Source organism: Oncorhynchus keta, chromosome 4, assembly GCF_023373465.1.
Source record: "Oncorhynchus keta strain PuntledgeMale-10-30-2019 chromosome 4, Oket_V2, whole genome shotgun sequence".
Classification (NCBI taxonomy): domain Eukaryota; kingdom Metazoa; phylum Chordata; class Actinopteri; order Salmoniformes; family Salmonidae; genus Oncorhynchus; species Oncorhynchus keta.
Window position 1 is genome coordinate 78253984 of NC_068424.1, and position 16372 is coordinate 78270355.

At 46.7% G+C, this 16372-nt stretch overlaps 1 long non-coding RNA gene across 2 annotated transcripts; it reads left to right on the top strand.

Moving 5' to 3' along the window:
- The first annotated feature begins 9428 nt into the window (after window positions 1-9428).
- LOC127916281 (uncharacterized) lies at window positions 9429-10638 on the top strand. Of its 2 annotated transcripts, none has more exons than XR_008094237.1 (3): window positions 9429-9626; window positions 10010-10259; window positions 10299-10638. It is a non-coding gene; the product is annotated as an uncharacterized LOC127916281 (long non-coding RNA). The 2 variants fall into 2 exon arrangements; XR_008094238.1 differs by having other exon boundaries at window positions 9560-9626; window positions 10148-10259; window positions 10299-10622.
- Window positions 10639-16372: the final 5734 nt, after the last annotated feature.

Genomic DNA, 16372 nt, shown 5'->3' on the forward strand with positions numbered 1-16372 from the left:
CTAGTGGAGACACTAGCCACACTCCATCTGTAGACTAGTGGAGACACGAGCCACACTCCATCTGTAGACTAGTGGAGACACGAGCCACACTCCATCTGTAGACTAGTGAAGACACCAGCCACACAGTCCATCTGTAGACTAGTGAAGAGACCAGCTACACAGTCCATCTGTAGACTAGTGGAGACACAGCTACACACCATCTGTAGACTAGTGGAGACACGAGCCACACTCCATCTGTAGACTAGTGAAGAGACCAGCTACACAGTCCATCTGTAGACTAGTGAAGAGACCAGCTACACAGTCCACCACACGCTCTCACCACTGGTGTCCCCCAGGGCTCTGTTCTAGGCCCTCTCTTATTCTCGCTATACACCAAGTCACTTGGCTCTGTCATAACCTCACATGGTCTCTCCTATCATTGCTATGCAGACGAGTGGACAATTAATCTTCCCTTTCCCCCAGATGACCAGGTGGCGAATCGCATCTCTGCATGTCTGGCAGACATATCAGTGTGGATGACGGATCACCACCTCCATCTGAACCTCAGCAAGACACAGCTCCTCTTCCTCCCGGGAGGACTGCCCGTTCCATGATCTCGCCATCACGGCCACAACTCCATTGTGTCCTCCTCCCAGAGCGCTAAGAACCTTGGCGTGATCCTGGACAACACCCACGTTCTCAACTAACATCAAGGCGGTGTCCCAGTTCCTGTAGGTTCATGCTCTACAACATCCATCTGTAGAGTGAAGACCCTGCCTCACAGTCCAGGAAGTGGCGCAGGTCCTAATCCAGGCACTTGTCATCTCCAGTCCATCTTGATTACTGCAACAGTCCATCTGTTGGCTGGGCTCCTGCCTGTGCCATTAAACCCCTACAACTCATCCAGAACGCCGCAGCCCGTCTGGTGTTCAACCTTCCCAAGTTCTCTCACTAGTGGACCCCGCTCCTCCGCTCTCTCCACTGGCTTCCAGTTGAAGCTCCATCCGCTACAAGACCATGGTGCTCGCCTACACAGTACGGAGCTGTGAGGGGACCAGCACCTCAGTACCTCCAGGCTCTGATCAGGCCCTACACCCAAACAAGGGCACTGCGTTCATCCACCTCTGGCCTGCTCGCCTCCCTACCACTGAGGAAGTACAGTTCCCGCTCCATCAGACCAGTCAAAACTGTTCGCTACTGGCCCCCCAATGGTGGAACAAACTCCCTCACGAGACAGGACAGCGGAGTCAATCACCACCTTCCGGAGACACCTGAAACCCCACCTCTTCAAGGAATACCTAGGATAGGGTAGAGACCAGCTACACAGTCCTTCTCCCCCCCAACAAGATTTAGATGCAAGTGGCTGTTCCACTGGTTGTCATAAGGTGTATGCACCAATTTGTAAGTCCTCTGGACTAAGAGCGTCTGCTAAATGACTTAAATGTAAATGTAAATGTATCTGTAGACTAGTGGAGACACGAGCCACACACCATCTGTAGACTAGTGGAGACACGAGCCACACTCCATCTGTAGACTAGTGAAGAGACCAGCTACACAGTCCATCTGTAGACTAGTGGAGACACAAGCCACACTCCATCTGTAGACTAGTGGAGACACGAGCCACACTCCATCTGTAGACTAGTGAAGAGACCAGCTACACAGTCCATCTGTAGACTAGGGAAGAGACCAGCCACACAGTCCATCTGTAGACTAGTGGAGACACCAGCCACACAGTCCATCTGTAGACTAGTGGAGACACGAGCCACACTCCATCTGTAGACTAATGAAGAGACCAGCTACACAGTTCATCTGTAGACTAGTGGAGACACCAGCCACACAGTCCATCTGTAGACTAGTGGAGACACGAGCCATCTGTAGACCAGTCCATCTGTAGACTAGTGGAGACACGAGCCACACTCCATCTGTAGACTAGTGGAGACACGAGCCACACTCCATCTGTAGACTAGTGAAGAGACCAGCCACACAGTCCATCTGTAGACTAGTGGAGACCAGCCACACAGTCCATCTGTAGACTAGTGAAGACACCAGCCACACAGTCCACCTGTAGACTAGTGGAGACATGAGCCACACTCCATCTGTAGACGAGTGAAGAGACCAGCTACACAGTCCATCTGTAGACTAGTGAAGAGACCAGCTACACAGTCCATCTGTAGACTAGTGGAGACACGAGCCACACTCCATCTGTAGACTAGTGGAGACACAGAGACACACTCCATCTGTAGACTAGTGAAGAGACCAGCTACACAGTCCATCTGTAGACTAGTGGAGACACGAGCCACTCTCCATCTGTAGACCAGTGGAGACACGAGCCACACTCCATCTGTAGACTAGTGAAGAGACCAGCTACACAGTCCATCTGTAGACTAGGAAGAGACCAGCCAAACAGTCCATCTGTAGACTAGTGGAGACACGAGCCACACTCCATCTGTAGACTAGTGGAGACACGTCCAGCCACACTCCATCTGTAGACTAGTGGAGACACCAGCCACACTCCATCTGTAGACCAGTGGAGACACGAGCCACACTCCATCTGTAGACTAGTGAAGAGACCAGCTACACAGTCCATCTGTAGACTAGGGAAGAGACCAGCCAAACAGTCCATCTGTAGACTAGTGGAGACACGAGCCACACTCCATCTGTAGACTAGTGGAGACACGAGCCACACTCCATCTGTAGACTACTGAAGAGACCAGCCACACAGTCCATATGTAGACTAGTGAGACACAAGCCACACTCCATCTGTAGACTAGTGAAGACACCAGCCACACAGTCCATCTGTAGACTAGTGGAGACACGAGCCACACTCCATCTGTAGACGAGTGAAGAGACCAGCTACACAGTCCATCTGTAGACTAGTGAAGAGACCAGCTACACAATCCATCTGTAGACTAGTGGAGACACGAGCCACACTCCATCTGTAGACTAGTGAAGAGACCAGATACACAGTCCATCTGTAGACTAGTGAAGAGACCAGCTACACAGTCCATCTGTAGACTAGTGGAGACACGAGCCACACTCCATCTGTAGACTAGTGGAGACACGAGCCACACTCCATCTGTAGACTAGTGAAGAGACCAGCTACACAGTCCATCTGTAGACTACAGGAGACACGAGCCACACTCCATCTGTAGACTAGTGGAGACACCAGCCACACAGTCCATCTGTATACTAGTGAAGAGACCAGCTACACAGTCCATCTGTAGACTAGGGAAGAGACCAGCCACACAGTCCATCTGTAGACTAGTGGAGACACCAGCCACACAGTCCATCTGTAGACTAGTGGAGACACGAGCCACACTCCATCTGTAGACTAGTGAAGAGACCAGCTACACAGTCCATCTGTAGACTAGTGGAGACACCAGCCACACAGTCCATCTGTAGACTAGTGGAGACACGAGCCACTCTCCATCTGTAGACCAGTGGAGACACGAGCCACACTCCATCTGTAGACTAGTGGAGACACAGCCACACTCCATCTGTAGACTAGTGGAGACACGAGCCACATTCCATCTGTAGACTAGTGAAGAGACCAGCCACACAGTCCATATGTAGACTAGTGAAGACACCAGCCACACAGTCCATCTGTAGACTAGTGGAGACACCAGCCACACAGTCCATCTGTAGACTAGTGGAGACACCAGCCACACTCCATCTGTAGACGAGTGAAGAGACCAGCTACACAGTCCATCTGTAGACTAGTGAAGAGACCAGCTACACAATCCATCTGTAGACTAGTGGAGACACGAGCCACACTCCATCTGTAGACTAGTGAAGAGACCAGATACACAGTCCATCTGTAGACTAGTGAAGAGACCAGCTACACAGTCCATCTGTAGACTAGTGGAGACACGAGCCACACTCCATCTGTAGACTAGTGGAGACATGAGCCACACTCCATCTGTAGACTAGTGAAGAGACCAGCTACACAGTCCATCTGTAGACTACAGGAGACACGAGCCACACTCCATCTGTAGACTAGTGGAGACACCAGCCACACTCCATCTGTATACTAGTGAAGAGACCAGCTACACAGTCCATCTGTAGACTAGGGAAGAGACCAGCCACACAGTCCATCTGTAGACTAGTGGAGACACCAGCCACACAGTCCATCTGTAGACTAGTGGAGACACGAGCCACACTCCATCTGTAGACTAGTGAAGAGACCAGCTACACAGTCCATCTGTAGACTAGTGGAGACACCAGCCACACAGTCCATCTGTAGACTAGTGGAGACACGAGCCACTCTCCATCTGTAGACCAGTGGAGACACGAGCCACACTCCATCTGTAGACTAGTGGAGACACGAGCCACACTCCATCTGTAGACTAGTGGAGACACGAGCCACACTCCATCTGTAGACTAGTGAAGAGACCAGCCACACAGTCCAAATGTAGACTAGTGAAGACACCAGCCACACAGTCCATCTGTAGACTAGTGGAGACACCAGCCACACAGTCCATCTGTAGACTAGTGGAGACACGAGCCACACTCCATCTGTAGACGAGTGAAGAGACCAGCTACACAGTCCATCTGTAGACTAGTGAAGAGACCAGCTACACAATCCATCTGTAGACTAGTGGAGACACGAGCCACACTCCATCTGTAGACTAGTGAAGAGACCAGATACAAAGTCCATCTGTAGACTAGTGGAGACACGAGCCACACTCCATCTGTAGACTAGTGGAGACACGAGCCACACTCCATCTGTAGACTACTGAAGAGACCAGCCACACAGTCCATATGTAGACTAGTGGAGACACGAGCCACACTCCATCTGTAGACTAGTGAAGACACCAGCCACACAGTCCATCTGTAGACTAGTGGAGACACGAGCCACACTCCATCTGTAGACTAGTGAAGACACCAGCCACACAGTCCATCTGTAGACTAGTGGAGACACGAGCCACACTCCATCTGTAGACTAGTGAAGAGACCAGCTACACAGTCCATCTGTAGACTAGTGAAGAGACCAGCTACACAATCCATCTGTAGACTAGTGGAGACACGAGCCACACTCCATCTGTAGACTAGTGAAGAGACCAGATACACAGTCCATCTGTAGACTAGTGAAGAGACCAGCTACACAGTCCATCTGTAGACTAGTGGAGACACGAGCCACACTCCATCTGTAGACTAGTGGAGACACGAGCCACACTCCATCTGTAGACTAGTGAAGAGACCAGCTACACAGTCCATCTGTAGACTACAGGAGACACGAGCCACACTCCATCTGTAGACTAGTGGAGACACGAGCCACACTCCATCTGTATACTAGTGAAGAGACCAGCTACACAGTCCATCTGTAGACTAGTGGAAGAGACCAGCCACACAGTCCATCTGTAGACTAGTGGAGACACCAGCCACACAGTCCATCTGTAGACTAGTGGAGACACGAGCCACACTCCATCTGTAGACTAGTGAAGAGACCAGCTACACAGTCCATCTGTAGACTAGTGGAGACACCAGCCACACAGTCCATCTGTAGACTAGTGGAGACACGAGCCACTCTCCATCTGTAGACCAGTGGAGACACGAGCCACACTCCAACTGTAGACTAGTGGAGACACGAGCCACACTCCAACTGTAGACTAGTGGAGACCAGCCACACAGTCCATCTGTAGACTAGTGAAGAGACCAGCCACACAGTCCATATGTAGACTAGTGGAGACACGAGCCACACTCCATCTGTAGACTAGTGAAGAGACCAGCCACAGTCCATCTGTAGACTAGTGAAGAGACCAGCTACACAATCCATCTGTAGACTAGTGGAGACACGAGCCACACTCCATCTGTAGACTAGTGAAGACACCAGCTACACAGTCCATCTGTAGACTAGTGGAGACACCAGCCACACAGTCCATCTGTAGACTAGTGGAGACACGAGCCACACAGTCCATCTGTAGACTAGTGGAGACACGAGCCACACTCCATCTGTAGACTATGGAAGAGACCAGCTACACAGTCCATCTGTAGACTAGTGGAGACACGAGCCACACTCCATCTGTAGACTAGTGGAGACACGAGCCACACTCCATCTGTAGACTAGGGAAGAGACCAGCCACACAGTCCATCTGTAGACTAGGGAAGAGACCAGCTACACAGTCCATCTGTAGACTAGGGAAGAGACCAGCTACACAGTCCATCTGTAGACTAGTGAAGACACCAGCCACACAGTCCATCTGTAGACTAGTGGAGACACACTCCATCTGTACACTAGTGAAGAGACCAGCTACACAGTCCATCTGTAGACTAGTGGAGACACGAGCCACTCTCCATCTGTAGACCAGTGGAGACACGAGCCACTCTCCATCTGTAGACTAGTGGAGACACGAGCCACACTCCATCTGTAGACTAGTGGAGACACGAGCCACACTCCATCTGTAGACTAGTGAAGAGACCAGCCACACAGTCCATATGTAGACTAGTGGAGACACGAGCCACACTCCATCTGTAGACGAGTGAAGAGACCAGCTACACAGTCCATCTGTAGACTAGTGAAGAGACCAGCTACACAATCCATCTGTAGACTAGTGGAGACACGAGCCACACTCCATCTGTAGACTAGTGAAGAGACCAGATACACAGTCCATCTGTAGACTAGTGGAGACACGAGCCACACTCCATCTGTAGACTAGTGGAGACACGAGCCACACTTCATCTGTAGACTAGTGAAGAGACCAGCTACACAGTCCATCTGTAGACTAGTGGAAGAGACCAGCCACACAGTCCATCTGTAGACTAGTGGAGACACGAGCCACACTCCATCTGTAGACTAGTGGAGACACGAGCCACACTCCATCTGTAGACTAGTGGAGACACGAGCCACACTCCATCTGTAGACTAGTGAAGAGACCAGCTACACAGTCCATCTGTAGACTAGTGGAGACACCAGCCACACAGTCCATCTGTAGACTAGTGGAGACACGAGCCACACTCCATCTGTAGACTAGTGGAGACACGAGCCACACTCCATCTGTAGACTAGTGGAAGAGACCAGCTACACAGTCCATCTGTAGACTAGTGGAGACACGAGCCACACAGTCCATCTGTAGACTAGTGGAGACACGAGCCACACTCCATCTGTAGACTAGTGGAGACACGAGCCACACAGTCCATCTGTAGACTAGTGGAGACACGAGCCACACAGTCCATCTGTAGACTAGTGGAGACACGAGCCACACTCCATCTGTAGACTAGTGGAGACACTAGCCACACTCCATCTGTAGACTAGTGGAGACACGAGCCACACAGTCCATCTGTAGACTAGGGAAGAGACCAGCCACACAGTCCATCTGTAGACTAGGGAAGAGACCAGCTACACAGTCCATCTGTAGACTAGGGAAGAGACCAGCTACACAGTCCATCTGTAGACTAGTGAAGACACCAGCCACACAGTCCATCTGTAGACTAGTGGAGACACACTCCATCTGTACACTAGTGAAGAGACCAGCTACACAGTCCATCTGTAGACTAGTGAAGACACCAGCCACACAGTCCATCTGTAGACTAGTGAAGACACTAGCCACACAGTCCATCTGTAGACTAGTGAAGAGACCAGCTACACAGTCCATCTGTAGACTAGTGAAGACACCAGCCACACAGTCCATCTGTGGAGACTAGTGAAGAGACCAGCCACACAGTCCATCTGTAGACTAGTGAAGACACCAGCCACACAGTCCATCTGTAGACTAGTGAAGACACTAGCCACACAGTCCATCTGTAGACTAGTGAAGAGACCAGCCACACAGTCCATCTGTAGACTAGTGAAGAGACCAGCCACACAGTCCATCTGTGGAGACTAGTGAAGAGACCAGCCACACAGCCCATCTGTAGACTAGTGAAGAGACCAACCACACAGTCCATCTGTAGACTAGTGAAGAGACCAGCCACACAGCCCATCTGTGAAAACTAGTGAAGACACCAGCCACACAGCCCATCTGTAGACTAGTGAAGAGACCAGCCACACAGCCCATCTGTGGAGACTAGTGGAGAGACCAGCCACACAGCCCATCTGTAGAGACTAGTGAAGACACCAGCCACACAGCCCATCTGTAGAGACTAGTGAAGACACCAGCCACACAGCCCATCTGTGGAGACTAGTACAGTGGTGATTGGAGAAGCAGGGTGGGATGTGAAAAATGGTGCACATTTTTTATTTTTTATTTAAACAATCCAAACGACCTCAATGGCTCCTTGTGGCTCCACCTCATACAATGTGATTTTCTGGATTTTTGTTTTAGATTCTGTCTCTCACAGTTGAAGTATACCTATGATAAAAAATTACAGACCTCTACATGCTTTGTAAGTAGGAAAACCTGCAAAATCGGCAGTGTATCAAATACTTGTTCTCCCCAATGTATATACATATATATATATTTAAAAGTTTTTCAGGTGCTAGCTAGCATTAAACTTATCTTAACATAATCACTAGTTAACTACACATGGTTGATGATATTATTAGTTTATCTAGCTTGTCCTGCATTGCATATAATCGATGTGGTGCCTGTTAATTTATCATTGAATCACAGCCTACTTCGCCAAAAGGGTGATTTAACAAGCGCATTCACGAAAAAAAGCACTAACATTGCACCAATGTGTACCTAACCATAAACATCAATGCCTTTCTTAAAATCAATACACAAGTATGTATTTTTAAACCTGCATATTTAGTTAATATTGCCTGCTAACAAGAATTTAATTAGGGAAATTGTGTCACTTCTCTTGCGTTCTTTGCAAGCAGTCAGGTTATATGCAGCAGTTTGGTAGGCGGTGGTAGGCAGCAGCAGGCTCGTAAGCATTCATTCAAACAGCACTTTCCTGCATTTGCCAGCAGCTCTTCACTGTGCTTCAAGCATTGCGCTGTTTATGACTTCAAGCCTATCAACTCCCGAGATTAGGCTGGCAATACTAAAGTACCTATTAGAACATCCAATAGTCAAAGGTATATGAAATACAAATGGTATAGAGACAAATAGTCCTATAATAACTACAACCTAAAACTTCTTAACTGGGAATATTGAAGTCTCATGTTAAAAGGAACCACCAGCTTTCATATGTTTTCATGTTCTGAGCAAGGAACTTAAACATGAGCTTTTTTTACATGGCACATATTGCACTTTTACTTTCTTCTCCAACACTTTGTTTTTGCATTATTTTAACCAAATTGAACATGTTTCATTATTTATTTGAGTCTAAATTGATTTTATTGATGTATTAAATTAAGTTAAAATAAGTGTTAATTCAGTATTGTTGTAATTGTCTTTATTACAAATATATATATTATATATTTCTTTTAAATAAGTACCAACATCGGAGAAGGCGTGTTTGCAAAGGGGCATGGTATATATGGCTGGATAGCTATGCTACTTGTGCTAAAAATGTGACTGTAGAGTGTCAGCAAATATAATTGAAAGTTTACACTATTCATCTATGGCAAATATACTTATACGTTTCCCCTTTCATCGGTGTCTGGTGTTAGCTAGTTACAGGTTAGCTAGGTCTTCATCTGTGCCTGGTGTTAGCTAGTTACAGGTTAGCTAGGTCTTCATCTGTGTCTGGTGTTAGCTAGCTACAGGTTAGCTAGGTCTTCATCTGTGTCTGGTGTTAGCTAGTTACTGGCTAGCTAGGTCTTCATCTGTGCCTGGTGTTAGCTAGCTACAGGTTAGCTAGGTCTTCATCTGTGTCTGGTGTTAGCTAGCTACAGTAATATATAATAATAATAATATATGCCATTTAGCAGACGCTTTTATCCAAAGCGACTTACAGTCATGTGTGCATACATTCTACGTATGGGTGGTCCCGGGAATCGAACCCACTACCCTGGCGTTACAAGCGCCATGCTCTACCAACTGTCCTACAGAAGGACCACGTCATAACACAGCTAGGTCTTCATCTGTGTCTGGTGTTAGCTAGCTACAGGTTAGCTAGGTCTTCATCTGTGCCTGGTGTTAGCTAGCTACAGGTTAGCTAGGTCTTCATCTGTGTCTGGTGTTAGTTACTGGCTAGCTAGGTCTTCATCTGTGTCTGGTGTTAGCTAGTTACTGGCTAGCTAGTTCTTCATCTGTGTCTGGTGTTAGCTACTGGTTAGCTAGGTCTTCATCGGTGTCTGGTGTTAGCTAGGTCTTCATATGTGTCTGGTGTTAGCTAGGTCTTCATCTGTGTCTGGTGTTAGCTAGGTCTTCATCTGTGTCTGGTGTTAGCTAGGTCTTCATCTGTGTCTGGTGTTAGCTAGGTCTTCATCTGTGTCTGGTGTTAGCTAGGTCTTCATCTGTGTCTGGTGTTAGCTACTGGCTAGCTAGGTCTTCATCTGTGTCTGGTGTTAGCTAGGTCTTCATCTGTGTCTGGTGTTAGCTAGGTCTTCATCTGTGTCTGGTGTTCGTTTACTGGCTAGCTAGGTCTTCATCCAGCATGGAACAATATGGTGTGGGGGGAGGGGGTTCGTTCAAAACTCTGACCCAGTTGTCATGCCAACACATCAGTCAGTGCTGCTGTGAACCGCATCACAAGAGACATACCAAACGGGATATATATATATATATATAAAGAGCCTGCCTTTTCAAACTTCCTAGTAGTTAGTCATGCGATAAAAAGTACTTAGTCAAATGTATCATTTCTATCCCCCAAAAAAATATTATGGGTGATATTGGAGTCAATCAAAAGGCTATTTTACATGGGAATTAGAATGACTGTCCAGGACCTTTAACATGCCTCAAGACATCAAGTTTATCTACTCTTGCTTAACAGTTGAGACTGCAATTCTGGGCTATTTTGTTCCGTTGTATTCTCTATTTTAATATATCTATCTACATGTTATGTCAAATAAATCGTTGACATAAATGATAGAGAAATGTCTGGTGCATTTATGGATGACTTCGTCTTATTGATCAGGGATCAGCCAACCCTACATACTGCAGAGTAGATTGGATTTATTTAGATTCATTGAGAGAAGTCATGACTATACATGAATCTGACTTTTTAATTTTTTTTACATGTGGTTTGATAGTTATTGTGTAATGAACGCGGCCTGTTTCTCTTTAGTCAGGATACGAGGATGGAAGACATCAGCAACTCAAGGTAAATTGTCAACTAGCAAATGAATCAAATTATATTTGTCACATGTGCCGGAAACAACATGTGTAAGATCTCATCGTGAAAATTCTTACTTACAAGCCCTTAGCAAACAATGTAGTCTAAAAAATAAATAAAAATAGAGTTAAGAACAAAAAAATTGCAATAAAATAGGCTATATACAGGGGGTGCCGGTGTTGACTCAATGTGCGGGGAGGGGGGTGGAGGTAATATGTAAAGTAGGTAGGGGTAAAGTGACTATGCATCGATAAACAGCGAGAAGCAGATCACTGTGTTGCAAAAAATAATGTAACACATGCAATGTTTGTTTCTTCCCATAAGAACAGACCGAGTGCTTAACTGATTATGATTATTAGAAAGCAAATTACGGACTCAAACCTGCGTATTCCTCCAAACCTCAGTTGTCCTGAGTCTGCACAACTCTGCCAGGACCTAGGATCATTTTAGTACTATATCTCTTGACACAATGATGAAAATAATCATGGCCTCTAAACCTTCAAGCTGTATACTGGACCCTATTCCAACTAAACTACTGAAAGAGCTGCTTCCTGTGCTTGGCCCTCCTATGTTGAACATAATAAACGGCTCTCTATCCACTGGATGTGTACCAAACTCACTAAAAGTGGCAGTAATAAAGCCTCTCTTGAAAAAGCCAAACCTTGACCCAGAAAATATAAAAAACTATCGGCCTATATCGAATCTTCCATTCCTCTCAAAAAGAGAATGTTGCGCAGCAACTCACTGCCTTCCTGAAGACAAACAATGTATACGAAATGCTTCAGTCTGGTTTTAGACCCCATCATAGCACTGAGACGGCACTTGTGAAGGTGGTAAATGACATTTTAATGGCATCGGACCGAGGCTCTGCATCGGTCCTCGTGCTCCTAGACCTTAGTGCTGCTTTTGATACCATCGATCACCACATTCTTTGGAGAGATTGGAAACCCAAATTGGTCTACACGGACATGTTCTGGCCTGGTTTAGGTCTTATCTGTCGGAAAGATATCAGTTTGTCTCTGTGAATGGTTTGTCCTCTGACAAATCAACTGTACATTTCGGTGTTCCTCAAGGTTCTGTTTTAGGACCACTATTGTTTTCACTATATATTTTACCTCTTGGGGATGTTATTCGAAAACATAATGTAAACTTTCACTGCTATGCGGATGACACACAGCTGTACATTTCAATGAAACATGGTGAAGCCCCAAAATTGCCCTCTAGAAGCATGTGTTTCAGACATAAGGAAGTGGATGGCTGCAAACTTTCTACTATTAAACTCGGACAAAACAGAGATGCTTGTTCTAGGTCCCAAGAAACAAAGAGATCTTCTGTTGAATCTGACAATTAATCTTAATGGTTGTACAGTCGTCTCAAATAAAACTGTGAAGGACCTCATGTTACTCTGGACCCTGATCTCTCTTTGAAGAACATATCAAGACCATTTCGAGGACAGCTTTTTTCCATCTACGTAACATTGCAAAAATCAGAAACTTTCTGTCCAAAAATGATGCAGAAAAATTAATCCATGCTTTTGTCACTTCTAGGTTAGACTACTGCAATGCTCTATTTTCCGGCTACCCGGATAAAGCACTAAATAAACTTCAGTTAGTGCTAAATACGGCTGCTAGAATCCTGACTAGAACCAAAAATGTGATCATATTACTCCAGTGCTAGCCTCTCTACACTGGCTTCCTGTCAAAGCAAGGGCTGATTTCAAGGTTTTACTGCTAACCTACAAAGCATTACATGGGCTTGCTCCTACCTACCTCTCTGATTTGGTCCTGCCGTAATACCTACACGTACGCTACGGTCACAAGACGCAGGCCTCAATTGTCCCTAGAATTTCTAAGCAAACAGCTGGAGGCAGGGCTTTCTCCTATAGAGCTCCATTTTTATGGAACGGTCTGCCTACCCATGTCAGAGACAAACTCGGTCTCAACCTTTAAGTCTTTACTGAAGACTCATCTCTTCAGTGGGTCATATGATTGAGTGTAGTCTGGCCCAGGAGTGGGAAGGTGAACGGAAAGGCTCTGAGCAACGAACCGCCCTTGCTGTCTCTGCCTGGCCGGTTCCCCTTTTCCACTGGGATTCTCTGCCTCTAACCCTGTTACGGGGCTGAGTCACTGGCTTGGGGGCTCTCTCGTGCCGTCCCTGGGGGTGCGTCACCTGGGTGGGTTGATTCACTGTTGTGGTCGGCCTGTCTGGTGCCCCCTTGGGTTGTACCGTGGCGGAGATCTTTGTGGGCTATACAGCCTTGTCTCAGGATGGTAAGTTGGTGGTTGAAGATATCCCTCTAGTGGTGTGGGGGCTGTGCTTTGGCAAAGTGGGTGGGGTTATATCCTTCCTGTTTGGCCCTGTCCGGGGGTGTCCTCGGATGGGGCCACAGTGTCTCCTGACCCCTCCTGTCTCAGCCTCCAGTATTTATGCTGCAGTAGTTTGTGTCGGGGGCCTAGGGTCAGTTTGTTATATCTGGAGTACTTCTCCTGTCCTATTCGGTGTCCTGTGTGAATCTAAGTGTGCGTTCTCTAATTCTCTCCTTCTCTCTTTCTTTCTCTCTCTCGGAGGACCTGAGCCCTAGGACCATGCCCCAGGACTACCTGACATGATGACTCCTTGCTGTCCCCAGTCCACCTGGCCATGCTGCTGCTCCAGTTTCAACTGGCCTGGGCCCTAGGACCATGTCCCAGGACTACCTGACATGAGGACTCCTTGCTGTCCCCAGTCCACCTGGCCATGCTCCTGCTCCAGTTTCAACTGTTCTGCCTTACTATTATTCAACCATGCTGGTCATTTATGAACATTTGAACATCTTGGCCACGTTCTGTTATAATCTCCACCCGGCACAGCCAGAAGAGGACTGGCCACCCCACATATGCTCTCTCTAATTCTCTCTTTCTTTCTCTCTCTCGGAGGACCTGAGCCCTAGGACCGTGCCCCAGGACTACCTGACATGATGGCTCCTTGCTGTCCCCAGTCCACCTGACTGTGCTGCTGCTCCAGTTTCAACTGTTCTGCCTTATTATTATTCGACCATGCTGGTCATTTATGAACATTTGAACATCTTGGTCATGTTCTGTTATAATTTACCCGGCACAGCCAGAAGAGGACTGGCCACCCCACATAGCCCGGTTCCTTTAGGTTTCTTCCTAGGTTTTGGCCTTTCTAGGGAGTTTTTCCTAGCCACCGTGCTTTTACACCTGCATTGTTTGCTGTTTGGGGTTTTAGGCTGGGTTTCTGTAAGCACTTTGAGATATCAGCTGATGTAAAGGGTTATATAAATAAATTTGATTTGATTTGATTAATAGACTGGACATAAGATAAAGCTGGAGTCCTATCTGATGTCAAACATTAAGCCCTCATGGACGGTAGGCCTTTCTGCTTAAGGTGAGCTCTTTATAATTGAAGTACAAAAAAACATAGCAGGATAGTTATGGTTTTGTTATTGATGTTGCTGAATGATATGATCATCCTTTGCATAGAGTTGATCAGGCTGTTGATTTTGGACTGTGGAATGTTGTCCCACTTCTCGTCAATGGATGTGCGAAGTTGCTGGAACTGGAACACGCAGACGTACACGTCGATCCAGAGCATCCCAAACATGCTCAATGGGTGACATGTAGGCCATGGAAGAACTTGGATGTTTTCAGCTTCCAGGAATTGTGTACAGATCCTTGCGACATGGGGCTGTGCATTATCATGCTGAAATATGAGCTGATGCTGGCAGATGAATGGCACAACAATGGGCATCAGGATCTCGTCACGGTATCTCTGTTTATTCAAATTGACAAAAATGAAATTGTGTACATTGTCCGTAGCTTATGCATGCCCATACCACAACCCCACCTTCACCATGGGGAACACTGTTCACAACGTTGACATCAGCAAACCACTCGCCCACACCATGCCATACACGCTCGCTATCTGCCAGGTACAGTTGAAACCTGGATTAATCTGTGAAGAGCACACTTCTCCAGCATGCTAGTGGCCATCGAAGGGGAGCATTTGCCCACTGAGGTCGGTTACGACTCTGAACTGCAGTCAGGTCAAGACCCTGGTGAGGAAGAAGAGCACACAGATGAGTCTTCCTGAGATGTTTTCCGACAGTTTGTGCAGAAATTCTTCGGTTATGAAAACCCACACTTTCATCAGTTGTCTGGGTGGCTGGTCTCAGATGATCCCGCAGGGGAAGAAGCTGGATGTGGAGGTCCTGGGCTGGCTTGGTTACATGTGGTCTGCGGTTGTGAGTCCAGTTGGATATACTGCCAAATTCTATTAAAAAACATGAAGAGTAGCTGCTGCCTTGGCAGGAACTACTGGGGATCCTTGATAAATGTCGTCAGTCATGGGGGCCCCCCCAGGTACAGTGGTAGGACCCCTTCTTTATTGTTTTGATGTTAAATCTGAAGACAAAGTAGAAAAGTAAGTCACTGTGTCTAGAGAGCAAACATACAAAGCTTCATTATAACAGGAATTATACTGAACAAAAATATAAACAAAACATGTAAAATGTTGGTCCCATGTTTCATGAGCTGAAATAAAAGATCCCAGAAATGTTCAATACGTACAAAAAGCTTATTTCTGTCAAATGTTGGGCACAAATTTGTTTACATCCCTGTTAGGGAGCATTTCTCCTTTGCCAAGATAATCCATCCACCTGACAGGTGTGGCATATCAAGAAGCTGTTTAAAACAGCATGATCATTATATTAGGTGAACCTTGTGCTGGGGGACAATAAAAGGACACTAAAATGTGCAATTGGGATGCTGCAATTGGTATGCTGACTGCAGGAATGGCTGGGCCTGGCTCCTCCGTGACTGGGCCTATGCCCTCCCAGGCCCACCCATGGCTGTGCCCCTGCAGTCATGTGAAATCCATAGATTAGAGCCTCATGAATATATTTCAATTGACTGATGTCCTTTTATGAACTGTAACTCTGTAAAATTGTTACATGCTGTAACACTAGGTGTTATTTTAGATTTTGAACTAAATTTCAAATCACACATTAGGAATGTGACCAAAATGGCTTTTTACCACCTGAGTAATTTCATCAAGGTGTGACCTTTTCTCTCTTATGCATGGATGAGTCTCTCTGTATCAGCCTAGTGGTTGGAGCGTTGGGACGTCATTGAAAATAAGAATTTGTTAACTGACTTGCCTAGTTAAATACATGTTAAATAATTAAAAAAATACAAGCAGGCTTGACTACTGTAATGCTCTGTTTGGTCTACCCAGGAAAGCCATTGATCAACTTCAAACCCTACAGAATGCTGCAGCACGGGTACTG